Source organism: Ictalurus punctatus, chromosome 19, assembly GCF_001660625.3.
Source record: "Ictalurus punctatus breed USDA103 chromosome 19, Coco_2.0, whole genome shotgun sequence".
In the NCBI taxonomy this organism is placed as follows: Eukaryota; Metazoa; Chordata; class Actinopteri; order Siluriformes; family Ictaluridae; genus Ictalurus; species Ictalurus punctatus.
In genome coordinates, this window is record NC_030434.2 from 5,285,029 (window position 1) to 5,296,967 (window position 11,939).

Consider the following 11,939-nt stretch of genomic DNA (forward strand, 5'->3'; position numbering starts at 1 on the left):
AAAGATTGCTCTCCCTCCAGAATGTTTCATTTTAGCAGCAAGAAAACTGGTTTGTTGTCAAAAGTGGAATGTTAGTTGCACCACCCATATTACTATGGCAACCAGTAGTATAGGAATGTTCACTGGCGACTTGCAGAGATAAAATCTGTGTATGTGTGAATGAAGCTTTAAGCATTTGAATGTCCTCCTTTACTTTTTCTGAGTATCCCACTGTGTTTGAATCACTCGCTGTTAGTTTTTTTTTCTTTCAGTCATTGAATTTGAAACTGCTTGAATTCTTTTAACCTGAATTTTTGACAGCTTGAATTTGCATGTTTCCCTCCAAGCATTAGACTACAAATTCAGATTCAGGTTCTGCCTATTGACACATGACTTCTGCTTCCAGACCGCAGAAATGTGATGAAATATCCTTTTAAAACAGTTTTTTTTTGTTCCACCCTGATAAAATTATATTCCCCAAACATTCTGGATGTTTAATTCATGAGAAATTGAAGAGAGGAAGTTGAAAGGCCTGTATAGTACATACGCCATAAAAAGACCTGTTTTCCAGGTAAGCTTACACTTATACCTCACGCGCTGCAGATTTCCGACAGCTGATTTTACACCAGTTTTATTTACAATAGATCATCATTATTTTTATATAAAGTCATTTATAATAAAGAAATTACTCACCTTTAGTCAACAGTCCTTGTTGTGTGACATTAATATCACAATTTCTACCTTTTTTCAACCGCTCCACAAAATGTAGCTGAGTCTGAGAGAGAAACGCTTTCACTTTAGGAAGGAGGATTCATTACAGGTGACGCGTCGCTTGGGAATGACTCGACTCTTTGGACCGGATCTTTTGGTGAACATTGGGAGCTGACTCGCAAATCTAAACTCTGTAATCTATTCTTCTGCTGAAACTTCATCAGTATTATGTTCTCATGATTAGTGACTGTACTGTCTGTACTGTGTTTTTCATGTTTTGTGTTTGTCCATGATTGTTCATTGTTTATGTAGGATATTATTGTATTGCTATTGTAAAGTGTCCTTGAGCTCTGGAAAGGTGCTAGGCTTTATAAATGAAACAGTATAATAATAATAATAATAATAATAATAATAATAATAATAATAATCATCTAATGCATTTAATCACATACAATGCACCATACTAGCAGTAATTTATCCTTTTTGTAAACAGACTGCTGTAAAGTTAGTGTCACATTCACATATTCAGATTTATGTCTTCAGTAGCTTCAGAACCGTAGCTCTATTAGAAATAAAGGAATCTCAGATTATGCCTTTCAGTCTTCCGTCATGCCTTCTTCAGCCTTAATTCTCTAAACTCTTCGCTCTGTGCTATGTGTGGTTGACTGCAGATCATTCAGGTACCTGGGGAGTCAAAATGAACGCACACTGACACACGCTGTTCATAGAGACATCCAAATTTATTATTGCACAACAGAAGTATTTATACTCATAGGTAAGAAGCAGTACATGGACGTTTTCTACTTTTGCAGGTGCCAGACAGATTTAGACAAAGCACACAGCACATAGTCATAATACAAAATAAGTCATGTCATGTTGACACAAAAATACATGTGTCAGTTATAATTAAGGATGGCAGTTGATCAGCTTATTCAAAGGGATAATTAAGTGAATACATGATATAGAGAATTCCCTTCAAGCTCAAAAAGGTTAAAACATGTCAATTATTGTTCAGCTAAACCAAAACAATCATCCATCCATCTTCTACCGCTTACTCTTTTTCAGGGTCACGGGGAACCTGGAGCCTATTCCAGGGAGCATCGGGCACAAGGCGGGGTACACCCTGGACAGGGTGCCAGTCCATCACAGGCCACAATCACATACACACGCACGTACCCATTCATGCAAAAATGTGACTATGCTAAATTAGCCCTTACTCTGGCCCCTGTGTGTCTCTCTGCTTCTCTAGCTTTCTGAATGTGTCTGTCTGACGTTTTTCCAGCAGGATGTTTTATAAGTTATGAAGCAAAAACATCGTAATAACGAGTGACCCATCAGTATCAGCTGATGTGTTCACTGCTCTTCATTCATTTGGAGTGAGAGAGGCTTTATTGACACCACTGTGCAAAATACAATGTTGGAGAGAAGAGTAAAAATATTTACACACTATGAAACTAGAGCGGAGGAAATTAGACCATGGTGGGGCACCATAGTCTATATAATTAATGGGAAACACTGGAAAAGGTTATACTGCACTCTACCATGAAACCAAAGTTCAGGGAATTATTTAGTATCTAAACTTCTTAACAGTTTGATGGCATTCCTGTTGTCTGCGGTGTTCAAACTTTGCTACATTCTGAAAGTGTCCTTTTTCAGAGCAGATAAAATAAAAAAGGGAGTTCATATATATCAGACTGCTTGAATTTGTTGATGAAAACCATGTGCAATAAAATAATATTTAAGGAGGTGACACACGATATCAAATCGAATCATTGACAGGAAAATCGTAATCGTATCGAATCATGAGACCAGTGAAGATTCACACCTCTATCAGAAACTGCGGCCAAATTTGGGCAGATAACACCATGACATTGAGAGGCAAAAGAGGCAAAAGGTGATAAAACAGAAAACTGAGGGAAATGTGTGCTTCTTTAGTTTGAATAAGTTATATTAATCTTTGTACTTCAAAGTAGTTCAAGCTTTGTTGACGAAACAACCCTTGTAAAGAGCTTCAACTAATAAGAAGTTGTCAACTATTAAATAATTGCCAACTATTCTGCATGGTGAAGGAAATAATGTTAAAATGTTGTAAAATAAAACATGCAAGTCCAAATGGGTGAATAAACACACACATATACACACACATACACACACCAAATGAGCAATGTACTTACTTAGAAACACATCGACTTTGGACTAGTCAAGGACTGCTTTCCCTTCTGGCACCTTTCCATGTTTTCCAAATGTCACTGCATTTTGGCACTCTTCTGCACTGAAGAATTCGTCAAAAAGAAGATGGAATAAGTGAAGGCAGTCCTTCCTTGCCTCTGCATGGATTGCAGCCAAGCGGGTAGATGACAGAAAGTGGCCACTATCTGGATACAGTTTTTGCTTCCCAGATCTGGTTTTTGTAGCCATAACAGCAGCCTGAGGTTGTATCTGTTCAACTCTCTAGTGGGGAGGCTGGGTATATAGAGGCTGGTACTGTGGCCCAGGAGGTGGAGATGACTGGGTAGGTGGAGGGTTAATGACACTGCGCTCCACAGATTTTGGGTATTGCTGTGCGGAGGTGGACTGAACAGTTTAAGGCAATGATTGGAGATTATAGAATCTCTGAGCAGCTGCATCTCTTTTTTTAATGTCCTTCTTTGAGCCCTTCTTGGCATCCACTGTCTTGTAAGCTGTTCCACTGTGGCACTGTAGAACTTGTTGTCAGACCATCTTGCTAGTACTACATCACCTAGCTTCCGAACTCTGAAGCAAGTAATGGGTTTATCATCTTTGGTTAGAAGATCACAGATCTTGAAAATTTTTGCAGTGCATCAATCTTCAAATGTCAAAAATACAAAAAGACCTGTAAATGAAGACAGAGTAAAAAATTTGTGAGTAAACAAGTACTAAGATATCATAACTTCAATTGAACATACTACAATATCTCCATTCATAAATGAATAAACTACTTTTGGGCAATGCGTAATGACATCTCAATGCCCAAAGTTAAATATCACAATGAACAATGGTATCGGTCCAGGAGGTGAGTGAGTATTGTTAAATTAATTACTCTGGTATTCGGATCGTCCCATGCCTCTTAGAAATCACATGTGATAGTGACCACAACAACATTAAAAATACTCAATGCTCAACCTCTGTTCAGTTTCCTGCTCTCCATTATTACTTTTGTCACAAATCAAGGATGGGCTCAGAAAGCAATCTCCAGTTAGATAACATTTATTATATAAACAAACAACAAAACAGACACTAAGACAACAAGGCAAAATACTGTGGTATGAAACAAAACATGGGAACATGGTAGTCCAAGACAACAAAAGACAGAATCAGTGCAGACAATGGCTCTATATACACACAAGAGTGCTCATTAACAGAAATGTGAATCAGGTGCAGGTGGTCATGTGACAAGTAGTGCAGTGCAATGGCTGATGGGAACTGGAGTCCAGAGTTTCCTGATACATGACATTCTGTGTTGACAAAATGACTATGGAGTTGGACCGAAAATGATACGAGTATGGGCAGGTGCACAGTGGTTGGTTCTAGACCTGTTTTATTTCAGTATTTAATAATAAGGTTAAAATGATTTAATATGTTGCAAATCAAGTGGCTTTTTACTATATTTATAATTAATTTAGGCTACCAGGTAGAATACACTAGGCCCTAACCCTAGAAAATAAATACCATTTAAGATTTGTGTTATCATAATATCATCCAAAATAAGATTAGGAAAGAACAAGAAAGATTTATTTACAGAAATGAAATTTAAATATATGCAGTAAAATGACAATGATTCAGTTACCATCTTGGTCATCTTTGGGTGAGCTGGGGCCTGGTTCATAAAATCTCATCTTCTTCGGTGGGATGCGTGCTCTTTTGGGCATCCCTTTTTTTTTTTTTTTTAAATTCCCTGCCTGGCATTCCATTCTGTGAAATACATAAAAGTACAGCACATGTAAATGAAACAAAAAAAAGCAGTTCTAGGTTAATTTTGTCATCATTTCATTACATCTCAGAATTTGTGATACTTTGCTAAATTGAACCATTTTATAACACTCAAGAATTGATAAACATGCTCAAATATACCTCCAAAATACCAAATTAAGACACCAATACTTTAAGGAACAACCAATAAAAATTCATGCTGTGATTTTGACATTTGGAGATTTCACAGTAAGAATTGCACTTTTAACTTCATACAAAAAAAAATGAACATAAAAAAGGTGTTCGCATTTTATTAACATAAAGAGTCTGCAAAGGGGACACCCTCAGGTACCCACACAACACATTTTCACTGATTTGAAAATGACAATGACAGTTTTTCCCTCGTCATAGTATCCTAATTTTATTGCAATATTTAGCCCCAACAACCTGCCTGGTCTAGTTTCATTTGATAGGTACCTTCACCGGCATCCTCGGTGAGGTTTATGAGGTTGCCTTGGAGCTGTAGCTTAGAAGATGAGCCCCCTACACCCTCTGAAAGAGTAATACGGTGGAGGTCACAGGCATCCCCGCAAGTTTTAAGAGGTTCTCCCCAACCATGCTGCAGTAGCTAATAGTTAGCTAACATTTACAAGTAAATTGTGGTCAAGGTTTAAGGCTAACTAACCTTAGTATATGCAGTATATGTGCACCAGATTGTTCAAAAGGTTTCAGAACCCAAATACATACCTTCTTATTACAAAATTAAACTTAGCAAAGACTTAACTTACCTTCTTTTACGAGCTGGTGTTTCTCTCCTACATTCCTTCTGGCCGCTTTCGCGCTCCCTGTATTCCTCATACGTTAATCAGCCCACCGTTTAAAATAACCAATCACAATTCAGCATGTGTAATGGACAGCGCTCTTGTCCAATGAAATGTCCGAATGCTGAGTCACAGTTTACAGATCTTTTTGCGGCAATTTGTGCAACTTCTGCGCTAAGTGGATAAAGATTACTTTTACCAAAGAGTTAATAATTCATTAAAAGTAATCAAAAGTTATGCTGATTGTATTCAGAAGTAGGAAAAATCTTTTATTGTGAAGTTTGAATTAGTGAAAATATGATATATGAATCGGCTATATACCCTAATAAAACTGTTATAAAAATAAAAGGTTAATATAGTTAACTAATAATGACATTTTTGTTCTATACTCTTTATATTAGGTTTATCAAAATTGTTTATTCACACTGTCAGAGGTGCCCAGCCAGGAATTCTTCATTCTCACAATGCCACGGTGGTTTAATAAACTGGACCTTGGCCTCTTGCTGGTTTTTGGCAGGTAAATGATTGATTATGATATGCCTGGAACATTTCTAATGCTGTTGTTCTGTGCTTTTTATGTGAAATCAGTGCACACTTCCAGTGTTGAAGTATGCCAACCATCTATTATCATAAATGTTACAACTGATTTTAAAAAAAAAAAATATGATTATATGCTTCATCTTCATAATCAGTTTTTTAAATAGGAAAAGTTGGACAAATGTATAATTGTCCAATTACTGTAACACTAGTATATGCAAAAAGTTGTAAAAACCAACTGGTATGTATTAATTGTGTAAGAGTGTGCCTTTTCTGTCATCTCTAGTGTCACCAACGTTGCAGCTCCATTTCTGATGCCAGTCAAGCATAAATATTGCTCTTCCATAGAAGTTACATGTGTGTTCGATGGTAGTGGGGTAAGTCTTTATCATACAACCTAGCTAATTAAAGGAAAAACCAACATTTAGTGTCTTAGCGAGGTTTTGGGCACCACAGGCCACCAGAACAGTTTCAGTGGGCCTTGGAATAGATTCTCCAATCCTCTGAAGTGAAGAGATGAAAACCAAAAGATCTGTATAGAGAATGATAGAACGACACTGGTCTACTAAGATGTGGAAAAAAGTAATACGGTCAGATGAGCCATCCCTCTCCCTATTCTCAAGTGGTTGAGGTCATCTGTGGCATACACCAAGAGAAAAGGAGAGGCATGAATGCTGCACCCCAATAACAGGGGTCCGCTGGCTTTGCGGAGTTGGCATGTTTTGGGTCCTCTTGTCCCCTTAGAGGAAGAAGCTACTGCAAATCAATACAAAGTTGCTCAGCGTGATCACCTTTATCCTACAATGAAACATTTCTCTCCTGATGGGAGTGGCCTCTTCCAGGATGACAATGCCCCTATTGCCCTCACTGAATGGTTTGATGAGTTCACAGTCACCAGATCCCAACCCTGTTGAACACCTATGGGAGATTTTGGACTGATGTGTTAGACAGTGCTCTCTGTCTACATCATCACAATCAAAACACTTGGAAGAATGGTGTTCATCCCTCCAGTTGAGTTCAGAGACTTGGAGAATGAATGTCAAGGAGCACTGAAGCTGTTCTAGCCGCATGTGGTGGCCCAACACCTTACTGAGACACTTTAAACTCGTTTTTCCTTTGTGGCCTGTCTGTATGTGAAAATAGGATTAAATCATATATTGTAGTATGGTCCATGAAGTAGTTGCAGTTGGAAATGTAATGTAACTGAAAGAGAGAGAGGCATTATGATTTTGATTATAGGATTGATTTTTGATTCAGTTTTCAAATGCTTATTTGTACTCAGAGCGGTTATTTTGTGTCTGTTGACATTATTTCAGGGAAATTGATGCTTCCTGAATTTGAAAATGGCGCAGAGGTATGACTCACACTTCAGGAGAAAAGTCAAGAGCCAGCTAAGTACTTGCAAAAGATACAGAAGAAAGGTGGGAATATTTCTGATGTTTTTGTTGTTATATGTCAATATTTTGTGTGGCCACCATTATTTTCCAACACTGTCTTCACCCTCTTGGGCATGGAGTTCACCAGAGATTCACAGGTTCCACTGGAGTCCTCTTCCACTCCTCCATGACGACATCACGGAGCTGGTGGATGTTAGAGACCTTGTGCTCCTCCACCTTCTGTTTGAGGATGCCCCACAGATGCTCAATAGGGTTTATTCCATCACCTTCACCCTCAGCTTCTTTAGCAAGGCAGCACTTGTACGTCTATTAATTGAGGGAACCATGAATGCCAACATGTACTGTGACATACTGAAGTAGAGCCTGATCAGTATGCAGTATTCCAGCATGATAATGACAACAAACACACCTCCAAGACGACCACCCTTGCTAAAGAAGCTGAGGGTGAAGGTTATGGACTGGCCAAGAATGTCTCCAGACCTAAACCCTATTGAGCATCTGTGGGGCATCCGCAAATGGAAAGTGGAGGAGCACAAGGTCTCAAACATCCACCAGCTCCATGATGTCATCATAGAGGAGTGGAAGAGGACTCCAATGGCAACCTGTGAAGCTCTGGTGAACTCCATACCCAACAAGGTTATGGCAGCGCTGGAAAATAATGGTGGCCACACAAAATATTGACACTTTGGGTACAATTTTTGGGTCTAACTTTTGTGAGATACTGTATATTGAGGTCTTCCTAATATTTTGCACATCCAATTGAAATATGCATTATGGTTGAAGTATGGTAACTGCAGGGCTCCAGGCAAAAGAAAAAAATGTAGGAGCCATTGGCTCCCAAACCCAAAATATTTTTGCACCAATTCAAATTTTCAGGAGACAAAATATAGTGATGTCATGTGACATATGATGATATCATTGTTAAACGGCTACCTCACACTGCCTTTTCTTTCCCCTCTGTACTGTCTACCTTTGTTTACTCTGCCTCCCATAGTTAACACAATGTGTTCTTTACATACACAATAATCAGTGCAATAATCAGTATATCATATTGAATCATATTACCGTAAATACTTAAATGTCCAGTCATTTGATTCTTTTTTTCACTTTCTTATTCTACTATATACAATTAGTTGTTTCCTGCGTATTCAGGCTCAGAGTCATGTAGTCTGCATTGAATTTTATTTTCAATTCCCTCATCTCTTTTTCTGCGACTTTATCACTAGCACATTGCACTGCTTTCACGGTTGGGGTGGCAGGAGGGGCAGACCTAGCAATGACACAATCCCTGGTGTTCTTATGTTTTTTACTGTCACCGTGCTCCTTCACAGTTTCTTTTTTAAAATGACTCAAACCGGTAATGAACTCTGATTTACCAGCAATATCTTGTCCTGCTTTAGCATAAAATGTGCAGTACATTTTCCCATTGTCATAACATAACCAGGCTCTTGAAGCCAAGTTGATTTAAACGGTCTTGTCGGAATGGGAGAAGAAGACTCGACTCGCTGTGATTGGCTGTCATCAGACGGACTGTGTGACTCAAATGTCACTTGAGAACTTTCACTGGTCGAGTTGGTCTCAATATCGTCGGCATCTGATGTAGAGGAGGCAGGGTTTGGATGGGCAGGGAATGAGGAAAAGTCTGATATTTTTTGTTTGCGCATTTAGTTTTTTTTCGTTAACTACGCAGTTGGCTAGCCTACATATAACGGATAAATTCAAATTCCAACGAAGTAAACCACATCAAACTAAATTAAACACCTTTAATAAAGTTTACACTTCCAACTTTTTAACCCGATAAATGTGACTTTAAACCTGTTTCTGTTCATCTATACAGCCGACGCTTCAACCACTGCAGGACAAGAGTGCAGAGTCTATTTACTGGAAAGCATACAGGAGTGCACGAGATAGGGCAGGTACACGTATGCGCAAGAGGAGATGAGAGTTCAGTAGCCTAACACAGCAAGACATACGGTCATTTCTATTTAATTTGTTTTTAAATTTTGTTTGTGGGTAACGGTGGCCACTGGTGACTGGCAGAAAAAAACATGGTCGCAAAATTAAAAAGTTGGTCGCATTGGCGACCATTTTAGTCACCATCTGGAGCCCTGAACTGTATTATTTATCTGAATTTTTAGCTAGACACACAAGGAATGGAGAATGCAGGTAACAACTGACTCAAGTTGTATATGTTGTCAAGACATATAACAGAGCTCAAATAGGGAAAACTGTTTACACTTCAAAGTAGTATGTTAAAGCTAAATGAAGGAACAATTATACAGTGTTATTCTGTGATGGATGCAGATCAAATATGGCCAGATTGAATTACTGTGTTCTTACAGAGAAACTAGTGAATGTCCAAATGAGATCAAATTTGCATTTGTGAATGAATTCTCACTTGCAGGCATAAATCTTCTACAGGATTCTCTGACAGATGGGACGTGTTTTCACATTGTGAGCTTACTAGAAGTTCCTGTGAAAAGGACAGTAGTTGCCTGAAAGTATTTTGGGAAAGCTGATGTTAACTGATTTGTCCTCAATGCCTGGCATTGTGTTCGTTGCACATTTCCCCAACAGACTTGAAAGGGACTGAACACATTTTGAAGTCAAAGAAGATGTCATATTCTGAACAGAAAAGCCCATGATTTTTGCAACTAGTTAAAATTTCTTAATGAAAATTAGAAGCCTAAGTTGATGGACATACAGTATATTGCATACAAATACTAGTGATCTCAGAGTGGTCTTTTCATATCTATTGTCACACTAAAAGGTCACTTTTGGGCCCTGCCTGAGCAGATAAAAACATCTGAATATACTACATTTACACCAGTTATGAGTCAGTTCTAGATTTTGGCAGGTTTGCTTTGATACAGCTAAAATGCTGTCTTCCTTGTCTAAATGGCTGCATTACAAGAAAGAGATAATTTTCTGAAACTGAAAGACACTTGGAGCTGAGTGATATTAATGATAGACTCTAACTGATTATCATCCTCATTACTATAATAAGCTGTTTTCCCAATGTCTATGTCCTATCGAATCCCCATCAAGTTGTAGGCACTGCGTAAATCCAGTATAGTGAAGATGGTGGCAGTGCATAGTTGTTTCAGAGCGACTGGTACCAGAAGCAGTGGGTATCGATACTTGATGCAGCACTGGTTTAACCCTCGATAGTCTATGCATGGTCTCAAACCTCCTGTTTTCTTCTCCACAAAGAAAAACCCTGCTGATGCCGGAGATGTGGATGGTCATATGTAACCCTGGTGTAATGCTTCTTGAATATATTCTTCCATGGCCTTTTGTTCAGTTAGTGTTAGCGGCTATATCCTTCATCCAGGTGGTGTAGTGCCCGGAAGCAGGTCGATAGCGCAGTCGTAGGGTCGATGAGGTGGTAGCCCGGTAGCCTTCTCTTTACTAAATGCTTCAATGAGGTTGTGATATTCACTGGGTATTTGAATGGTGTCAGCCATTAGATAGACAGACAGGTAGATGGATAGACAGACAGAGAGACAGAAGGACAGACAGACAGACAGATGGATAGACAGAGAGATAGATATACAACAGATTATTATTTGTACCTGTTTGTCAGCATTATAGCTTTGGGTCACACACTTTGATCTGGATGATCAAACACATAATAGAGTTCCAAATATCGAGCGTAATTTATGCTTTACGCTTTATGTAACAACTCTCCAAATTTATGCTGCGGGCAATAATATCAGAACAATATCAAAGTACATAAAATAACAATATAATTCAATTGACATTACTAGCTTTTACACTACACACACTGCATAAGTGGGTGACACCACTGTTTTAACTGAAAACACGTAGCTAGCAGAACATTTTACATGAATGTGAGATTGAAGTGAGTGAATGTGAGACTAACAGGAGGTTTTTTAGAATTCAGTCAATGTTAATATGAATTAATAACATTCAATAATTTAATAATCTTACTTTAATCTTCAGAATTTATTTCATGTGTTCATGTTAATTAGAGTAATGTGTTTTCTGTTTATGAGACCAGTTACTGTGAAACAACTTGAAATGGAGAGAATAAAGTTTTATTTGCAGTTGTAACAGAATTGTGGAATTAATTATTATTAATTTAAAGAAGGTATAAAAGGCTATTGGTATCATCCAATATCACTCTGAATAATCGGTTATTGGTATCAGCTGAGAAATTTAGTATCATTGCATCTCTTCTTATTACCTACTTAAACTATACATGGATAAAACAGACATTCATGAGTTGTGACTAAAGGGTCACCAGTGAGCATCACATTATACTTTCTAAGGCCACTGGTCTCAACTCATGACCAAATATTGTCCGTTGTGATGTATGTTTGTGTCTGTGACAGTAATATCGGCCAAACATCATCCAGCATAAAACCAGCTTAAGACGGTATGAGTTTAGTTCTTACCACCTCAGTGTGCACAGTGAATCTGTTCAGTTCTACAACGTTTGATCTGTTGAAAGAAATATTAAAAATGATTGATTGAATAATTGATTGTAACATGAGAAGCTGAATAGCAGCACCTGAGGTGTTTGTTTAGACAGAATTAG